Below are 20,977 nucleotides of genomic sequence, written 5' to 3' on the forward strand. Positions count from 1 at the left end.
AAAGGCTTGGGTTTAAAAGAAATTTTTTAACTCCATAAAGTAGGTTAAAGAAGCCATTACACTTCTCACTTGCAATTTTTACATGGTAAATGTATTAGCTGACAGCTCTAAGTAGAACACAAAAGAAAATACCCTGCCACCAGAGGATCATGAGGTCAAGAGATCAAGACCATCCTGGCCAACACGGTAAAACCCTGCCTCTACCAAAAATACAAAAATTGGCCGGGTGCGGTGGATCACACCTGTAATTCCAGCACTTCGGGAGGCCAAGGTCAGGAGATCAAGACCATCCTGGCTAACACAGTAAAACCCCGTCTCTACTAAAAATACAAAAACAAAATTAGCCGGGCATGGCAGCGGGCACCTGTTGTCTCAGCTACTCGGGAGGTTGAGGCGAGAGAATGACGTGAACCTGGCGGAGGCTGCAGTGAGCCGAGATCACGCCACTGCACTCCAGCCTGGCAACAGAGTGAGACTCATCTCAAAAAAATGAAAAAAACAGAAATACCCTGCCACCTGTGTAACTCACTGAATTGTTTTGTTCTTAAACTTCGCCCTTTGTTAGATTAATAATCAGTTGTAACATAGGCTCATAAAATGAAAGTGGGTTTTTACCATCTTTTCACATCTTACCTTAGCACTATCACCTTCTTCTAATGATTTCCTCGTTATAACAATTTCCTCATATATTGGGATGCTCCTTTGGACAGCATTACCTCATAAAGAAGTCATTTTGATATTTCAGGAATAAAACCCCTTCGGATAGAGTCCAAGAGCCGCTATCACTTTAAAACAAATGGCTCTTGGCAACAAATATTAAAACTCCCGTGTGTTTTAACTTAGGTTCTGAAGAATTAAATGTCAGAACCCTAAACTAAGACACACTTGCTTTTTTGCTGTTTCCCGCCTCTGAGTATTACAAGATACAATATATTGACAGTATTTTATATTTATACTTCACACAAACAAGGCGTAATTGCACATTTTATCACCACACAAAATAAACGTAGGCAAACATCTCTTTCTTCCTGTCTTGTATGTTGTCATTTGGCCAGGAGGCATTATGTTTGCCCTTTATTCCTGTTTTGTGAGTGAGTCGTGTTTTAACTAAACTTTCTTTTTTTCCTGGAGTTAGCAGTGATCAGTTAGTTGCCTCCTTACCCCGAACAATTAGAGAAGATCTCTCTCTGTGTGTATCCTTCCTAAGTCCTTAGCCCAGAGCTCTCCACCACTAGAAACAATTCTTTTTTTTTTTTTTAATTTTGAGACAGGAGATATTGGGAACGTGCAAACAGACAGTAAAAGGCCTCCCAAAAGTATGCTGTTTTTAGAATGCACTTATCATCAGCATGGTACACATCTACCTGATTATTTCTTATCTAGACAAAACTCTGGTGAGGGTTTTTTTGTTTGCTTTGGTTTGGTTTGGTTTTTTCTTTTTCTGTCTCACAAAAACCAAGTGTTCTCCAGCAATGAGGCAACGGAAAAAATCAATACTTGCCATGTACCATGTAACCAATAGAATAAGGGGAATGATTTATGTATGGTTGGATGCAGCCTGAATCAGCTGGGGCCTCGTACAGAGAGCAAGAAAAAGAGAGAGGAAGAGACACAGAGAGAGAAAGAGAGAGAGAGAAGAAACAAGGGGAGATAGCAGGGAGCTCAATTGCAGTGATTATTTCTACAGTGTGGCCAGATTTTTTTTTTTTTTCTGCAGTAATAATCCCCCTTTCCGGCACTACAGGACATAGGGAAAGCCTGCAATTTGTGGAATATCTGATGGCTCAGCTTTCCCCTCCTTTCCTCGGAGTCATGATGCCATGTTCATATTAAGGTGCACTGAGAAGGGGAGAATGATGTATGGCCTGCAGTCCTTCAACCTTCCAGTCATCTCCACCCTAAGAAAGACTAGTGATGAGTCGGCAAGCATTAGTTGACAGAGAGTCAAATTATCAACAGGATTAAAAATAAATAAATAAAGTGCTCCAGCAACGCTTCCTAAGAAGACCAGCGGGAAGAGCCTACAGACGAGAACTACTCTATACCCCAGGAGTTTCTGCTGGAAATATAGTTTGGTTAACTGGAAATCCAGGGCGCTGCAGCATTTAAAGGTATTTCATCCTGAAGGCAACTTTTAAGGTAGCTGATATTCTTACTCAAAGCTTAGATATGAACTGTAGTTATGTGCTTGTGGTGGGGAGGTGGAAATAGAAAGCCCCAAGCCCAGCTACTTCACAGCTGGATACCTGGTACTATTGTATATTGAATTCTAGTAGTTGTGACTTTAAACTGGGTTAATCATTTGCTTCAGGATGACATAATATATGGAGATATATATACATGTTTATTAAATAACATAATCGTTTATAAAATTCCCTGCTTCAATCCAGGATGAACCTTGCAGGACTTGATGAGAGGCATATTTGACTATTTCTTTGGAATATCTTTGTTTTCTGCGGTGTATTTAAATGGATCTAAATTTGTTTTCATGAGTTACCTTCTTTATATGTTGTGCTTGAAAATGTAGAAAGGTTGACAGCATTTCATTTCCATCAGTCTGTTGAACAAGACTGAATTATGTCCTTTTATGAGGAACACTGATGCCATATAATTTTTTATGATGTTTTCACGTTCTTTAACCCAGACACAGTATTAACACCACAGTTTGATATTCCACTAAAATATCCTATATTCTGTATATGATTCATTACACCACACGTAATCCATGGAAAGATATTTTAAATACTGAGTATGTCAGAATAATGTCACGTTGTTAATGTTTGCTTAATTGGGAGCTGGTAGTGTTAACACCCAAAAACTGTTAAAATAGCTTTTCCCCCTTCAGTTGAAAGTGTCTATTCAACCCAATATTATCATAAACTCTCCTGAAAAAATGCCATGTAATTTTAAAAATTTGTATGTTTACCTTATATAAATTATCTTCAACTCTATTGACTAAATATCATACTGTTTAAAATATGTAATGTTAACCCTATAAAAATTATCTTGAACTCTTTTCACAAAATTCCATGTTGGTTTTTCCATACGTACATTCAAAGTGTCCTGGATGGCAATTTTTGGCATTTTTCCACACATATATTTATCATCTAATTTTTGCTTTCATTTATGACATAATTATTTTTGTGATTCTTACATACCGTATTTAGCTCCTCATTTACACTGCAGAGTTTGTGGATTTATTTCACAGTTAAGTTTGTACACATAGAATAAAAGATTAAAAATAAAGTGCAGATAGCTACAAAACATAAAAAACTCTTCTCAGTAGTCCTTGTCTTTTAAATTGCTCATCACACTTTAATACCATTTTTATAGGTGTCATTGAAGAGCAGTTAAGTTGAAGCTTTATTAGTTATAAATCAGCAAATACTCTCATGTCTGCACTTAAATATCTAGTCATTGAGAGATTTGATCTACCCTATTCCTTACAGAATTATTTTGGGAAGATTTCTAAGTAAACTTCACTAAACATATATAATTTTTTTCCTCTGAACAAAATTGAGAACAATAAAAATGTAGTCCATAAGCAAACTGTACATAATGAAATATCTTTCCGTAATCATAATACAGAACTGATTATCCAAACCAGCAGAAATTATGCATAATCGTTTTAAATGGGGAAGACCAGGTAGATATCTGCTGCCTCTCTCTACGTAAGGAAAGATTAGCCCTGCTTTTTACGTTTTGATCTTGCTCCTCATTCTCCTTTTCATTCTTCTATTGGCCCAGACAGGTGAAACAACAGAAACCCATTACCATCTTTACTTTTGGTTCCGCTGCCTCAGCCACGCCGTCCAGGTGAGGGTTAATAAACAGAGAAAACCTGAAGAGGGTCCAAATAAACTGAGAACTGTAAAGACGAAGCCCAACGCTGCAAACATCTTAGCCAGAAAGAACACTCTTAGCACCCAAAAGCAGGTATGTGCTTACCAGCAAACTAAAGCAAATGGAAATTACGAAGCATGATCGCCACCAGCGAGGTGCTGCTGAACTATAAGGTAAGTACAACTAGGACCTTATTGTAGATGTATTTTTAGAGCTATGTTGCTGCCACTTCAGAAAAACTGTTATCTATAGCAGAGAAAAAGCTTAAAAGCCTGCCAAAGGCCACGGAGAGTGTTCAATGAGTTTGGCCAAGTCTATTATATTATTTGAGATGGGCCTTCCAACCACAGGTACCCGGGGGGTTAGCAAACAGAATCCTGGCCCTAACAATACCAGAATCGCACCAAACGAGTACTAAACTAACTGCAGGGAGCAGATGGGTAAATAAGAAGTCCAAGAGCTGGATTTCATTGTTAGTTAATAGACTTCCAACACATGTCCTGTCGTTTAAAAAGTTTATTTCTACCAAATGTAAACTTCCCAAGTTCTAATGAAAGCTGACAATGCTCCCCAGTATGAGATTAATTTCTTATCAACATCTGGAGTTAAAATTCATAGGTTCATAAATTCATGGATGAAACTCATCTTACACTGTGACAGAAAAACATATCTTCTCACTGTAAGCAAGAGTCTTCAGTGAACACCTACTATGGTTTATATTCTCCTTCATCGGTGGTTAAAATTTCACTGATGAAATACCCATTAAAGAGAAAATCAATGTCTGAGCTTAACCACCTGCTTTGTTTTAGCACCACAAATTATTTTAAAAACTGATTAACACGAGTAACTCACTGTTTAGGAAATACAGCAAATAGTGTTTCATATTGCTATCTGTCATGCGAAAAAGAAGTTAAGTTGACATACAGTCCTTTGCTCAATAATTAATTAATCCATTTAATACAAATAAATGAAAGAACTGATCAAAAATCCACATTTTTAAAGTCTAATTTCATCTTTGTATGATGAATATAAATGAAAACATTCTCACGTTAAAAATAAAAATATTATTACTTTTAAATACATCTGCTTCTACCTAAGAGATAACTTGTAGGCTCTCCATAAAAGAACTATTTCTCACTCTATTTCTTTTTTCTGCAATTAGTCTATAGCACCCAGAGCATCATGGATTAGTCTAGTTTAATCTGAACATAATTGGATAGCAAGTTTCTATTTTCTAATCTAAACAAGCTCATGTTAAAAATACATAGAACTTGGATTCTATTTAACAGGAAGGCTAAATCAGCAGAATAAAATATGACAACACATTTCTGTACTGTTAAAATATCATTACCTGTACTTTGCAGACCTTGCCAAGGCATGAAAGCGCAGGCAACAGTCTACTGAAAATATTAAAAAGACGTATGTCCAGACCCATACTTCAGCTGATTCCCCTGATAGAATGAGGTTCTTTGGCCCTTGTCCTGGCTGTTTGCATTTGCATCTTTATAGATTATGAGGAGATATAGATCCTTCCTTCTCTCACAAATCTGTCCAATTCTCACCACTACTTAGAATGGTTTTACTATATGGGCTGCCTCATTTATGCAAGCAGAATTTTCTCTCATAACATCTAAATGAGAACACATCTTCCATCCCTACCCCCAGAGAATAATCCAAAAGATGGGAGGTTCTTAATAGAACAATTAATTGTGATAAATTTCTGATTTTTGCTCCTTCGTCCAGGCCTATTTCCATGGCAACATCCTCTCATCCTATTGTTGGGTTGTTCTTCATTCACACAGCAGGTTAAGCCCAGGGCAGCCAGGGCAGGCTGATGGTCAGCTTTTATTTTCTCTGGCCCTTCAACAAAGGTTAGTTGAGGTCACCAGAAGCCAAAGGGTAATTACTTTTCCTCCTCAGGGTTAAAGGTACACAGATTGCTATTGGGACAACTGTATGGATGACCTTCAGCTTTTAATGTTCAATCTTCTTTTCTTTCATCAGAGAACAAATAAGTATAACAATCATGATGCAACTCTCATACCTAAAATTCCCCAATTTTTTATTGTGTAAAATTACCACATATTAGCATAGTACACTCTTGAAATCAATTTGGAAAACCCAATGCATAAAATGGTTTCCTATCACTTAAATTAAAAACAAAAAATTCCATGGCAGAAAATTGCAGCTGTTCACTGGTTTTCCTGTTCAATTAATCTGATATTCATAATTTCCCAGGCTTCAATCATTTGCTGAGGGTGTGTTAAGGCCGAGAAGAAAATGGAAGCTTTCCTGGCTCCACTTGGGGCTCTATATTTTTCCCTTCAAACACCAGTTGTGGCCTCAGCCCCCTAAACTGACTAAGAGTACATGAGATCAAAATGAGTTTCCTCTCTTTGCTTCTCTATTCTCAGAGAAAGTCAGCCTCTAAAATAATCGGAGGAGGTGAGTGGATTCTTTTGAGATTAAATGCTTAAAACACATTGCCCCACTCATTTGAAGAGCCACTTTCAGATTTCAGTTCTCCATTTCAATCTGGAATTTTAAGGGAATAATTGTTATGAGTTCCAAAAATGGAGCCAGACATCAGCCAGAATGCATGTGTCATTGTTCTACCACTAGGCAAAAGACTCAGCTTCCTGAACACGATGGGTTTCCTAATAGTTCATCTCAAAAAATGATGCACAGAAGGGAGCCTGAGCCCCTTCTGCGGGGAGGGGCAAGGACCATCTGAAAAGGACCACCTGACCACTCTGCAGCCTTACCTAGAGGGAACCATCCCTCCGAGTCTCTTCATCTTTATGCAAGAAATTGCCTAGATGAGGGAAATGAGAGCAGATCCTTCACACCCACCCTGAAAGAGGTGGAGACATTATTTCTGCCCACTTCGTCAGACTCACCTGTGTATGGCTGGAGATCAACCAGACACTTTATTTCCCCCTAGTCCCCTGTCTCCCTCAATAGCCCGGACCCAGCTGTCTGTCCAGTGCCACCTTCACAGTCTTCATATGGAGTCATCCTTCTGCCCAGGAGCTTACTGGGAACCCTCCAGATCCACACCAAGGCTGCCCCTACAGATTGCTTCATCAGCTGCCCCTCCACCTGGCTTGAACTTCACACCGCCAGCCTCGCCCCTTTGGCCACTCTGCCTCGTTCAAGCAGCCTGTAGCCCCCTTATGTGTGGTTTCCCCCTCCATGAGCTTATGCCATCTCCTCTAAATGGCAATTTTCTCCTTCAATACCTGCTTCTTCAAATTGGTTTACAATCTAGTTCCTTCAGAAATTCCTCCATTTTTGTCCTCTGCTATATCTAAATTAAACAAATACATGTAATAAATAGACATATTATATGTCATATACCTGTTACATATAACATATATACGTATACACTGAAGCTATAGAAAATGTATCTAAATATCTGAATCCTATTAAATAGCAACTTTAAAGAAAAAACCCAATGCCTTAAATGACTCCCATTTACAAATTCTGGGGCCTCTTACAACTCTTTCACATATTTTACATACAAGAACAACTTGTTATTTATCTTGGTAAATTATATTTTTTCCACTTTATTTTTTATTGTCCTTTCTACATCTCTACAAAGTCCTCCTCTGTGCAAAATATTTTGGCATCATCGTATCATAATCTTCCCAAATTGTCTCCTTTTTGCTCTCAATGACCATCAATTAGTATCTGCTGAATTAAGTCATGTTTAAGGAGATAACAGAAAACAAAGTATGATCACACCCAGCTATATTTCATGTTAGAAGGGATTTCTGAAGTCTTCAAGACCCAAAGAGTACAATTACAGATGTGAATGGGAGGTGATGGAGATATTTGGAAAAGGAGATCAGAAAGTGAAGGAGGCATATGTCAGGGTCTGGCATGTGACCTGGCTGCATATTAACAGGTGAAGGGAGGAAGATCTAGCACTGCCCACAGCTGGCTGGCAGCAGTGGCCCACTGGCAAAATAAATTGCCCTTTCTTCAATCACAGACCAATGTCAAAGGGACCAACTGTGTCTCTGCTCAGGGTTCTCTGACCAGGGGTATTTGATGAAGGCAGGGCTGTCAGCTTTTAAAGTTGGCTCTAGGCTGGTTAGCTGGAGCTTCACAAAGTGTTAGAAAGAGTGATGGATTCACACAAGGTAAACCTTAAGAAAGTTATTATTTTCCTTTCTGCAAAGTTTCCTCCTTTTCCTCCACCCCAATATCCCCACATGCTCCAGTTCTCCAGAGTCCCATCTCACAATGGGATTTTAATGTCAACAGGCCATATCTCCCCAGATCTGTTAGGAAAGATGCCTGGATGAAATATTTAGCCATAAGCAACGCATCTCTAACAATGGCATTTCAGGCATTTTGATGAGAGATATCTATAAGTAACTGTTAACATTATGTTGGTACAAAAGTAATTGCTGTTTTTGCCATTAAAAGCAATAGCAAAAATCATCTTCATGGATTCTGCCAGATCACCCTATGAGTGCCTTTGAGTCACCAACAAATTAAAAATATAGTACCTGGGATGTGTTAGGTCAAAGCATCTGGCAACACAACAGGTTGTATATGTTCACTCATTTCAAAGTGGACACAAACATTCTTCCTCTTTAGGTGAGAGATTTGACCATTTGCCCTCGGCTGCTTCTGCTTTTTTAAAGCTCCTTTATTTTCCCTTGAAATCCAGAGACATTGATTTCTGTGTCCATAGGAAGCTTCTCTCTTTCCTATTTTGTAGTAAAAGTGTTACCGGAAGGTTTAACATAGAGGTATTTTCACAATTACAATTGATTCTTCCTCATATTCCAGAAATAGACGTGACTTGTCATCCCTTCTGATCACTGTCTTCGCATGCAGAATGTAAGGCTCTTTCCTAAAGAGCCTGAGAACCTTCTTCAGCAGTTGTTGCGTGGTTACAGAAAGTGATAGGGAAGTGTGTGGCCCACAGCATCGGGCCCCAGTGCCAAATAAGCGATGAGCGCTCAGTTCCTGGCATCTCTGTCCTAAAGCTTGGGCACTTGCAGGGCTAACACAGAATGAGACTTGGGAAGAAGGCTGGTAGCACAGTGCTGCTCAAATTTTTGCATGCAGAAGAAATACAGATTTATTGACCTCACCACTAGAGATGTTGAGTCAGTAGCTGGGACTGCAGGCACATGCCACCATGCCTGGCTAATCTGTAAAACTTTTTTGTTGAGACAGGGCCTCACTACTTTGCCCAAGCTCGTCTCAAACTCCTGGCCTCAAGCGATTCTCCTGCCTCGGCCTCCCAAAGTGCTAGGATTATAGGTGTGAACCACCTCACCCAGCCTTCATTTTTAAATAAAGATAATTCATCCAACCTCCAGGATTGTTATGAGGCATAAAAATAAAAATATATAAATTTAGCCAATGACTACTACAAATAATATTATTATTTGAAATATTGCTTTTTATCCAGCTGTGATCTGGAAAGTCTACATTTGTTCCAAGTTAGGATGCTATGAAGGCTATTTGAGAGATGCGGTCAGTGAAAGACCAGACGTTCTCTCCTCAGTGGCCCACGTGCAAGTCAAAGGACAGATTTCACAGAAGTCTTTCTGAGAGACCCTTCCTTCTCGCTGAAGTTCCATGATTTTTTTCCCCATTGAAAATACCTGAAAGATTTTGGCATGCTTTTCTTCATTTAACCATTTTTACCAAAAGCAAACTTTGCCGACTCAATCAACAGAGGACACTGAGAGGAAGTAGAAAGATACTGAGCCGGGAGTCAGGAAACACATTCTAATGTCCTGGCCCTGTCACAGGGCAAATAAGTGCCTTGAGCAAGTCAGTTCACCTGGCTAGATTTCTGTTTCCTCATGTGAAAAACCAGTCAGTCGAACTAGCTATCACAGTGCATATGGTACTTATTACACGCGGGTGCTGTTCTCAGGGCATGACACATACAAACTCAAGCTCACAACAATTCTATGACCTAGAGAGCATTTTTCACCCCCACTTTATAGATGAGGAGACTGAGGCACAGAGAGGTTAAAATAGTCTTGTTCAAAATCATGTAACTAGTAAGTAGTGGAGATGAAATTTGCATCGAATCTATTCCAGCATCTACATTCTTAACCATGATGGTGTGCTGCCTTTCACCAAGGGGAGTTTAGATGGTCCCCAAGTCCCTTTCGATGTTTACAGTCTATGGGTCTGTGAGTTTAAAATAACCCCTAGAGTCTCAGATTCTACATTTTAGACCAGTGGAGCAAAGAGCTTATTAAAAACCTGTAATTTATGACTCACACTACCATCTTATACCAGTACCAAAAAAAACAAAAAAAAAATGTTCCAAGTGCTTTCACAGATGTGAGCATCTTAGGTTGTAATTGGATCTTGTGTATGTAGGGAAGGTAATAGTACCATGCACAAGGCCAGAAAAATGAGGCCCAGATTGGTCAGGACTTGACTATGTCACCCATTAAAACTAGAGATGAGTCTTACTTCTCTAGTAAGACCAGAGATCTGCAGGCTAGTGCTCTGGGGTCCATCCAACCTGAGTCACACATTTTCCCTAGGACTTCCTCTTGGATTCTGCAGAGACTTACTAAATTTTGAGGTGTGACAGAGAAAGGAGCCTTCCCCTCTAAGGTTCTCCTCTGTTTCCCCCTAGTCTAACCTCTCACACAGACACCAAGATGTCTGGCCTGATATTAAGGGAGTCAGCTCACATAACCCTTGAAAATTCAGATGAAAATATATGGGGGTTGCTGCAGAATGAGCTGCCCTATCCTTCGACTCCATTTCAGGCCTGCTGAAGAGCCATCTGACCTTGCAGCCTCTGCCAGCTCTTTCCTCCTCCTTCCTTCACTCTTACAGGTGACTTCTGCCCTACACTGGAAAAAAAAAAAAAAAAAAAAAAAAAAAAACTGCTCTCTCAAACATCACCTGGAACTTCCAGTTCTAAGAACCAGCTGCTTGTTCCCTGGACACACCTGGTGCTTTCCCACCCAAGCTTCTGCTCACATACTTTCCTCCCTCTGGAATAGGCTTCTCACCATCCTGCCTTCAAATCGTATGCTTATTTACAGGCTTATCTCATATGTCACCTCTTCCAGGAAGCCTCTCCTACTCCTTCCAATCAGATGTTATCTACGTTTCTTTGATCACTCACAGTACCTTTCTTGTACCTTTCTCACGGCATGCTCAAGTTCTGCTTTTTCCTGCTGTTGAGCTTATACTTTCTTATCTCCCATCAGCTTCTTCACACCCAGACTGCTTTTTACTCCTCGGCAGTGCTGAGAGCAGTGCCTGGCACTGACAAATATCTCCTTGACCTTCCATTAATCTTCAATGAATCTTTTACTCTGTCAGATTCACTTTGTGAGAATATATAGCAAAGAAACAAGATCATTAGACTCTAGTATCTTTCCCAAATTTCACCAATTGTTGCAGGAGGTGGGGGGGTAACTGTTTTAAATAAATTTCTGACTGACAGAGCTCATCCCAGAGGCAAGAACATCTTTTCTGTAACTGCCATGTAGCCTGTCTCCAAAGAGGTTTCCAAGTGTGAACACGTCAGTCCGAGACTCTGTTAATTGGATCTTCAGCTGCTCAGGGTCCTCACTGCACAGCTGCTGTTTTACTCCAGAAATGGAGAGCTGGGGATGAGGAAGCACAGGAGACGGCCTTAGGAAAATCCTCGCTCTTCCAGAGCGCTCCGTTTTCCCTTCTGCTGGTCCTCACCAAGGGAGAGTGTGGGATCGAGAGACCAAGGAAAGGCCAACTGATGTGTTTCATTCTTTTTCCCCTTCCACTTTAACATATTAGAGGAGTGTTATTTGGAATTTTGACATTTACCAAGAGTTTAAGGTTAAATTATTCTGGTGGAAAAGAAAAATGCCAATCCTTTTCTCTCTAAAGACAGCAAAACCGGTTAGCATGAAAATGCTCCCAGGATGTTCAAGTCTTTTGGCGTTTCTCCTTGCCAATAACTCTTCATGAACACCCCTCTGTGAAGTAGCTCGAAACACTGCAACTGGTGTCTGAGTGTTTTTCAAATAGGCATATGGATCTGGAGAACTGGAGCTAGAAGACGCCATCTATGAACCAGTGCTTTAGAGATGAGGTTCAGTGGAGAAGACAGCCTGGGTTGCCCAAGCTTCCCCTATTGCCCGCAACAAGGCAAACACGGGCACCTTTGGGACTTAAGACATGCTCTGCCAGCGCAAGGGTGTCCATTGTTCACTTGGCCAAATCAGGGGCTTTGGAATGGTGAAGAAAAAAGGCAAAGGGGCCTCCTTCTCCATCACACAGCAGTATATCTGAACTTTTTAAAACATATATCACCCCACCTTGGAGTCTTTTTAGCTTTTTTTCTAATTGCTCCCCCTTGACGTTGTAATGCCACAGATATATTGTTTAAATATCTGTTTATGTACTGTGACCCTTTGAAAGGCCACAAGCCATTGTCATGCCTCAGAGTTTTTTGCTCCTCAAAAACTGATATTTGTACCCCTTCCCCACTCAGAGGTGGGAAGGGCGATATCCCTCCACGAAGAATGCATGTTGCAGGCCCACCCAGAGGGTTGACAGGACACTTCCTGACCACCACCCAGGGTTTCTGTTCATCTTTTCTCTCACTCCCCTTCAGATTTGGTAGGAGCCTGTACCTTGTAGAGCACAGAGCTAGAAGGTCCAGGGTGAGCAGGTGGCTGCTCTATGGAATGCCATGGCAACATGAGAGAATCAGGGCAGAGAGACTGACAATAGTCTCAGAGAAACGGTGTGTTTCATGCAGTGAAATATTGGGTTTTACAGTAGTAAGTGTTGAGCTAATAATTATTATAAGACATAGATTTAATAGGTAAAATTTTCAGCAATAAGCTTATCCAAAGAACAGCATTACAAGAGTTCAGAAATTAGATATTCCATTGCCCCTTTTACCAGCAAAAGGGTATGAAATTGGATTTTTCCTTCAATCTAATTCGCTTTTCCAATATTATAATTAACTTGACAAATAGATCTCAACTTCTGCACCTTCCCTTTTGCCTGAACACTTTATAGGCACAACATAATGATTCTAGTTATTAGCTCACTTTAGGCTAAAAATAAGAGGACTAACAATACATTAACATTTCCATTATCAATCAGAAACTGGTAGGTCAGCTCCTTGAATGATATGTTGCTCAGCACATTAAATCCTTGAACTCAGCAAAAATATATAAATACTTTTGCTCCTGAAGTTATGGTTTAAGAGAGTCATGGGGCAGGATAAATTGGAAATGAGGAGGACAATCAATTTGGATTGGTCTAAATGGAAGAATAATGGATTGCCATTTTTTTCCTTTACCTAGTATAGAAACTGAGTGCCCGTGCTATCGGTTTGGTATCAAAGAGGAAGCAAAGAGTAACCAATCAAAAACAAACTTCTACTTGCTTTTGTGCTGGTACCATCTGCTGTACACACATCACCTTGTGACAGGGCCAATGGACATCTACCAACTGATACCATTAAAGCAGAGTGAAGAACAAAGTATTCTCCTTTCACTTGGGCACCAGAGGACCTGGTTTTTGTGCTTAAAGCTAGTGCCAATGCTGAGTTTCAGTCACTGCAGATTCCACAGATTGATCATCCATCTCCTCCCACACATTCATTACTGCCAACATTTTGAAACTTCAATAGTGCCTCCAGGTAAATCTCCTCCATAACACTAGCTTAATAGTGTCTATAACAGGAGAGAGAATCTAAGAACTGCAGGCTAAATCCAATCATGCCCATTTGTCTCCATCTTGTCTCTGGCTGTTTTCCCTACAAGGGCAGTGCTGAGTAGTTGCAACAAAAACTGGCTTTTTGAACTGCCAAACTGAAAAATAATTACTGTGTGGCTCTTTACAGAAAAAGTTTTCTGACTTTGGTAACATGGATTTAAAAAATAAATAAATAAAAAGAAAAAACAAAAATTAAAACCCTTTCCTTCTACAGTTTTCAGAGTTTCCTTAGATAGAATTGAGAGTTTAACATTATTTTAGAGCAAAATAACATATAATTGCTTTTCAACTCCTAGGAATGAAATTTGGAAAAATAAACTCAGAAATGTAGTAAAAGATTATTGATAATGATATGGATTGTATATTGGCCATCTGCTACTTTTATGAAAAAGTCATATTAAATTTTCTCTTCAAACAATGACTATGGATGTTCATTACAGAAGAGGCTGGCATTTCTCCAAAGCACAGTTTTCTTAAGCAAGGAAGCACATATTCAAGAAATGAACTTAGGCCAGGCGTGGTGGCTCACGCCAGTAATCTCAGCACTTTGGAAGGCCAAGGCGGGCAGATCACGAGGTCAGGAGATCGAGACCATCCTGGCTAACATGGTGAAATCCCGTCTCTACTAAAAATACAAAAAAATTAGCCGGGCATGGTGGCAGGCACCTGTAGTCCCAGCTACTCGGGAGACTGAGGCAGGAGAATGGTGTGAACCCAGGAGGCAGAGCTTGCAGTGAGCTGAGATCGCATCACTGCACTCCAGCCTGGGCGACAAGAGCGAGACTCCACCTCAAAAAAAAAAAAAAAAAACACTAAGAAATGGACGTAAAATAGAATTTTCTTACATGTATATAAATTTAACACTAATATCTCAAATGACCTCTTAAAGAATATTAAGACAAAAAATGTAATTAGTGCTATGTAGTGCCTGAATATGATATTAGTTAAGGAGAATAAGGAGAACCAGAAAACAGAGAACATGAATATGGCAATTAGTGATTGCTCTCACCCATATAATAGTATGTTTGTATCTAAATTTTTAAAATATATCTGGCCAGGTGCTGTGGCTCACACCTATAATCCCAGCACTTTGGGAGGCTGAGACGGGTGGATTGCTTGAGGCCAGGAGTTCGAGACCAGCCTGGCCATCATGGCAAAACCCCATCTCTACTAAAAACACAAAAATTAGCCATGCCAAAGCGGCACATGCCTGTAATCCCAACTACTCAGGAGGCTGAGGCACGAGAATCGCTTGAATACAGGAGGCAGAGATTGCAGTAAGCCATGATCACGCCATGCCCTCCAGCCTGGGCAACAGAGTCAGACTCTGCTTCAAAACAAACTAAATTTTAAAAATACATCAACATATCCAATCTACTAATCTTTATTAAATATCTACTATCAAATATGTTAATGATATTAACTATAAGTAAGTATATAAAATTTCTACTATATAGTACTGAGAAATAAAGCTGTAAAAGGCATAGCCCCTGCTCTCAGAGAAGTTAAAATCTATTAGGGATACTAAGATTTGCAAATAGACTCCTTAAATTCTGTTTTACGTAAATTTTTAAATTTCAATACATTATTGAACATATAGAAGTAAGAAAACCTTCATGCTCAATTTAGACAATTATTTGATTATTTTAACTCAAACAGCATGAAAAAAGCCAACTGCGTGCACCTCCCAAAAAAATTCTCTTCCCTTCCCAGGTATCACAGTGACTGAAATTCTACTGATGTTAGTCATCCCTTTAGGTTAAACACTGCCCCAATTTCCTTCCAATACCAATGGGTCATTATTTAGATTTTCCTAGGCATATTTAACTGCTGGTATTTTAAATATAAGAATAACTTAAATAAATTGCTATAATAAATTACTTCTATTTTTCTAGTAATTTTAGACCAGCCTGCCCAACATGGAGAAACTCTGTCTTTACTAAAAATACAAAATTACCTGGGCGTGGTGGCACATGCCTGTAATCCCAGCTACTCAGGAGGCTGAGGCAGGAGAATCGCTTGAACCAGGGAGACAGAGGGTGCGGTGAGCTGAGATCACGCCATTGCATTCCAGCCTGGGCAACAAGAGCGAAACTCCATCTCAAAAAAAAAAAAAAAAAAAAGAATTACCCCAAGATGATTTAACATGTTGTCATATTATTTACCGGTTAGATCACTTTCCACCATAAGAAATAGTACCCCTCCCCCATGAAGGCATGAAGAATTTGGTGTGAGGGATCACTGATTGGGAACCATTAAACAAAGAAGGGGGGAAATCCCACAAGATAAGCTTAAACCCATCACAATCTATCAAGACTGGGCATGTGTAAGGAGTTAATGTTTCCAAGAAAATCAAGAGTCAACAACAGAGAGAAGGTGGTCTTCTCAATTACAGTCACACTCCTAAAAATCAATCACAGTCAATAGTCACATCGAAGTGAGATGATGGTGATAAAGGGAAAGAGAAAAAAGAGATATTTCCCATAAATTCTGCGTTATTGATGACTGACCCCACAGAGGCTAATGTTCACAATAAGAATGAGCATTTATAAACTCATGTGTTAAAGCCCCGTTACATTCTAATGCAAAAATAACCCTTTGTTAACTTGAGATTTTTATGTCTTGATCATAGGGAAAGCCACATGCAATTATTTACTTTCTATTTTGTTTGTTGTAGTTATGCATAGTTGACCTAATACATGTCATAATACATAAATATCTTGCTGTGATTGCTTTTCTTTTCTGTCTTTCTTTGTGTGTGTTTGCGTTTTGTTCTATGAAATTTGGTCACATGTAAAGATTCATGTAACTATCATGTAGCTATCATGTAGCTACCACAATCAAGATATAGAACTAATCCATCACTACAAATAATTACCCGTTTACCCCTTTATAGTCACACCATGTCCCTAACACCTGACAACCTCTTATCTTGTCTCCATTTCTATAATTTTGTCATTTTGAGAATGTTCTATAAATGGAATCAAGAAGTACATAAATCGGAATCATACAGTATGTATCTTTTGAAGTCATCTATTTTTTTAAATACATATGTGGCTCATATACATACAATAACATACATATGTTTAATTGGTATATTCTTGCCTCAAATTTTATAAAAATGTTTTAAGTTTAATTTGATCCAATCTGTAAGACATTAGAGACAGTCCTGGGGGTAAGTTTGCCAGAATGCAAACTGAAGGGTGAATCATTTCATGATGACAGCATAGCTCTGTGTGTTTAAAAGGGCTCAATAGTTCTTAGGCCTGAATTCCATCTTGAAGCTCAAAAGTAGTTAATATTAGAGTATTTTGGAGCAAATCTCTGCAGCTTCAAACTCTGTCTTTGGGAGGTGTCACTGAAGAGAACACACAATGGGAAGAAAGGCAGCTTTGCTCTCCAGCTGCCACGTCCACCTTGCCTTCACTCTGGTTCTCTAGCAACAGAGAAACCCCAGGAGGGATTTTGCTAGACAAGATGAAGTTAAAGAGTTAATGACTCCTATCCAGACCATAAATTAACCTGTATTTTTAAAAATCTGAAGGAAGAGGTGTTCCAGAGGACTAATGAACACGTATATCTAAAAATAACTCCTTGTTTAATTAACAGCACACTTCACAGTCACTCTAATTAAAACTGCTGGCCAGACTGAGGATAATCATCCACATCTTTCACAGGCATCATAAAGTTCAATGAAATCATTTGAGCTTTATGGGGAAATAACATGTAGGCTACTGTGGAGAAGGGTATCAGAGGGGGATATTAACTTCATTTAAGCAAGGAAGAAGCAGTAGACAGGAAGTCAAGCTGTGCAAAAGGTCAGGTGAGAAAAGGAGGGACCAAGGACAGAACCAGAGTGGCAAAAAGCTAATCTCCAGTTTCAAGTAATTTCTACACTTGATCTGTGAAGTGAGGAGGGCCCCCCACCCCCTACCCACAACAGAGAGTAACCACCTCTGCCTTTGGTAGGCTAAGCCTGGAGGAAGAGCAGTCAGCTGTCTGAAATGGAAGGATTTCAGGACCTTACTGTAAATAACAACAGCCAACACATACTGACCACTAATTTTGTGCCAGGAATTGCTAACACTTATTATTTTATGTATTACCATAAACTACCTTACAGATGATAAAACTAACGCTTATAAAAGTTTAGTTACGGCCAGGTGCGATGGCTCACGCCTGTAATCCCAGCACTTTGGAAGGCCAAGGTGGGCGGATCACATGAGGCCAGGAGTTCGAGATCAGCCTGGTCAACATGGGAAAAGCCCGTCTCTACTAAAAATACAAAAATCAGCAAGGCGTGGTGGTGCACGCTTGTAATCTCAGCTACTTGGGAGGCTGAGGCATGGGATTCACCTGAATCCGGTAGGTGGAGGTTGCAGTGAGCCAAGATTGTGTCAATGCACTCCAGCCTGGGTGACAGAGCGAGACCCTGGCTCAAAAAAAAAAAACAACAACAAAAGTTAAGTTACATGCCCAAGAGCAAGTCAGCAGAGAAGTCAAAAAAACAGACCTAGGCAGACTGAGACACCATGCTGCCTCACTGAACAGGGTCAAAACCTACTTCACAGGACTGCTGTGACAGCTCAAGAGAACCTGACACCTGCTAGGTGCTTAGTATATATTCCCCAACAATCTCCCCCAATGGCCTGTATCAGACCTAACGAAATCTACCAGTGAAATCTTTTCTCTTTGGGTAAGCTTTGTGTCTCTAGGAGTACTCTGAAAAATAAACAAGCCAACAAAAATACAGACAGAGCATTTTGTATGCATATAATATTCCTGGAAACTTCTATCAGATTTGAAGATTGAAAAATGGAACAATAGGCTGATACATTCTAAGGGCAGTTCCATTCTAAGAAAGCTAAAATGTTAGAAAATATACCTCCTCCCATGGACCTGGCCTTTGATGATTTGTTTCCTGCATTTGACATATACTCTTTAAGTTTCCAGCTTAAATCTCAGTGAACGACTGAATGAGACTAACAAATATTGCACTGAGTGACATGAGACTTTATAACATTGATATTAGCTCCTTTCTCACCTCCATTCATTTTTATAACATTTGAAGTAGAAAAAGCAAAAGTCAGATACAGATGCAAACATTACCCAAATACTGACATATGAAAAGATAGTAATACTCCCAAGTCTACACTAGCAAATAGTACTACTGTGCGTCGGCTTGAAATGTCTGTTCATCGCCTTAACCCAGCATGAAAAAGGTAGTTAATGTACACTAATGCTTAATATATGGGGAATATAAGAAAGTCACAGGCTACATTAAGCCACTCCACCAATTACTACCTTTTGGGATTTAAATTTGTTAGGTCACAAAAGTAAATGATTATAGGGTCCAGACAGGAATGCAAATCATATGGCAGCCTGGTATAAGGCGTGATGGGTGAGGATTGTGGTGAACGGGAGCAGCACATGCCCGTGTGGAGAGGACAGCTGCTATTCAGCTAGTGACTGCCATTAGGAAAGGTAGGACCCAAAGACACACACCATTTCTTGGCTTTTACATGAAATTTCCCAAGTAACTAATAATTTTTTTAAAAAAATTAAACATTGTGCCAGTCAAAGAAAATACTTCTGAGGTTGGATCCAACCTGCAGACCAGGAATCTATACCCTCTGGGTAAAAGGCAGCAAAGAGTAAATTCTGATTGGCTGAAAAGAAAGTAAAGGGTCCAGGGAGTGGGAGCCTGAATAGGCAGAGTGGACAGTGCCAGACACACAAGCGCGAATGTGAGGATCTCCTCACTCAGTGTCTCCAAAGACGGGCAGAGAAGGTGAAAGAAATAGAAGGTGAAGAGACAAAGGAAAGGGGCTTTGCTTTCTTCACATTGTGTAAATTGTTAGCAATAGCTGGGGATGTGGAAAGGAAAACACAGAGGGAAAAGGCCTGAGATGTGCATGAGCATGTTCAATATTGTGAGACACAAGTCAAACAAGTGTGAGTAAGCACTCATGTTTACCACCCTTGGGTAGTGAGCTGACAGCAACCACAGTGGCCGATGCTTCTAGACATTATGTGTTGTGTGGTTTACAGGGATGATCACACATTTAATCTTGACAACAAAATCAAATAGTTATATTGTCCCCACTTTTCAGATAAATAAACTGAGTGTTAGAGACATTAAGTATCTTTCCCAAGGCCATAAAACTGGTAGGTGGCAAAGAAGGCATTTAACCCTGGACTATCTCACTCCAGTGCTGAGTTCTTAACCAGTGTCCACTGTTGTGTCTCTGCTGAGTTTGATATGGGGCCACAAGGCTGAAAAGTAAAGGCCTTCTGAAATGTCATGGGTGCTCAACCTCCAGGAGTTTCAACTCTAGAGAGAGCTAAGGAAGCTCATGTTCTCCTTTTGCTGACAATGGCCTTCTATTATGGATGGCAGAGTAAGGTGGTGGTGAGAACGGTGGGCCAACATTCGTGTTCCATTAGCCTCCACTGCATTTTCTGTGCTGCATGTTAGCCAAGTCACCAAAGCTCTCTCTGAAGCTCTCCAGGATTCAGTTCCTTGGCTGTACAATGAGGACAATACTGCTTCAGCTGCCAAAGAAAAGAAGCCCCAAGAGGATTTCTCAAAGCCCCTCCCAGCACGTTTGTTTTCAAAAAAGGTTTTCTATACAATGCCAGCATTGCTAGATTCTTTCAGCATTTTTCTCTTATTCTTGAATGTCCCAGAGAGTTCACTGAAGGGTTCCCGATTCTCAGGCTTATGATCAAGAGCCCCTAACCCAGTCTGTACACACCTCTAAATATATGGGTTTTAGCTTTTCCCTCTTTTAATCAGAGCAATGGTAGAAAGTTTTACAGAGAAAATAAAATCCCAAGGTCCATGCCCTAAAGATGAAGGCTAACGATAAAGACACATATGTAAAACTGATTTTTAAAAGTTCCTTTTAAAATTTTTTGCTATCACACTAACCAACAGCAAAATATTCACTTAGCCATGCAATGTTTGGTGTAAGGGAATGAAATTTTCAGAGAAAATCGCTCTTAAACCCTCACAACTAAAGACTTCAATGGTAACCAAGAATAGTGACAAACCTGAGTAAACCCCAAAATAGGGGAATTCTGATAAATGTATGTTGATGACAATTAGGATAACTAACTCTATCGTTTAATTAATATTAATTTATTGTGTTGTATTTAAGCTTGAGTTGAGTGAAAGGTGTTGAAGGCACAAACCACTCTGAGTGCCTCATGCCAGCCCCATACCTGAAATGACTCAGGCTCACCTAATCTGCTTTGCATCTGGGAGACTTCCATCCTGCAGGCACCTTTCTTCTACATATGGTTATAATACAAAGTTGTGCTGCTGAGTTTGGGAATGCATTACCCTGATTCCTGCTCTTCAAAATTCTGAGACATCTGGTATATTCAACAACATCAG

General features: G+C 39.8%; 1 long non-coding RNA gene across 1 annotated transcript in view; it reads left to right on the forward strand.

Annotated features, from left to right (window-relative positions):
* Positions 1 to 3,846: 3,846 nt before the first annotated feature.
* Positions 3,847 to 20,977, forward strand: part of LOC123568379 (uncharacterized) — an 85,026-nt gene continuing 67,895 nt past the window's right edge. The window contains exon 1 of the long non-coding RNA XR_006691699.2: positions 3,847 to 4,016. This is a non-coding gene — a long non-coding RNA (uncharacterized lncRNA). The remainder of the gene's footprint in view (positions 4,017 to 20,977) is intronic.

This window comes from Macaca fascicularis, chromosome 13 (assembly GCF_037993035.2).
Source record: "Macaca fascicularis isolate 582-1 chromosome 13, T2T-MFA8v1.1".
NCBI lineage: Eukaryota > Metazoa > Chordata > Mammalia > Primates > Cercopithecidae > Macaca > Macaca fascicularis.